The sequence below is a fragment of the Sinocyclocheilus grahami genome, unplaced genomic scaffold (assembly GCF_001515645.1).
Source record: "Sinocyclocheilus grahami isolate Dianchi unplaced genomic scaffold, SAMN03320097.WGS_v1.1 scaffold966.1, whole genome shotgun sequence".
NCBI classification, from domain to species: domain Eukaryota; kingdom Metazoa; phylum Chordata; class Actinopteri; order Cypriniformes; family Cyprinidae; genus Sinocyclocheilus; species Sinocyclocheilus grahami.
The window spans coordinates 414,782-415,616 of NW_015506145.1; positions in this window are offsets into that span (position 1 = coordinate 414,782).

Here is an 835-nt window from a genome sequence, read left to right on the forward strand (position 1 = left end):
ATATAAATTTTTGTGGTATGGGATGTTCAGATATTTTAGTGGAAAACAAGAAAAAAACTACTTTTCTTCAGAATGAAAATAAAGCTTCATCACTGCAATCTGCCATGACACTGTATCCACTGATGAAGTTGCGTAAACCTAGTACTTTTCTCTGAATGTAGGATCTCTGTCTCACATTGCATGATGAGTGCTAAAGATAGATGCTCTCAGACTGAGTTCCCTTGAGCTCCTGCAGCTCCCTTGGTATATAATGCAACCCATATACGGTCAGAGACTTTCTCCACATTGTGAAAACCTCTGATGATTCATTCAATTCCTAAGACAGTGTGACAGCTCAGGAATTATTAATGACTGATAGAGGATAAGCGTGAAAGCATCACGGATTTCACTTGAGGGGATAAACCTTCAATACCACTCTAGATCGTAAGCAGTTAAAACAATAGTGTTGTTCTATGTGAAAATCTTGACATTTTGTTTGACATTTTGGATCTAGAGAAAACAAGACATGACAGTGTGCTGCTCCTGAATAATAAAGAGCCTGAAATACATCATAACTATTACATTTTCTTCAAATACAGTTTATTTGACTATACATTGGTTACTTAAAATTAGCAAAAATCTTGGGCTTCCTGCAATGTGTCAAAAATAATGAAATCCTTTCTGAAATAACAAAATCTAAAACTGAGCAAAGTTAGGTTATTTTCTTCATGGGGTCCATAAGGCAATGCGACAAATATGATAATGTGATACAACTCACTGATTTGCCAGTCCTGCTGGGACCTCTGGCTGCTTTTTCATACAGTACCAGTTTATTCAGATTGCTGAGACACTCTGA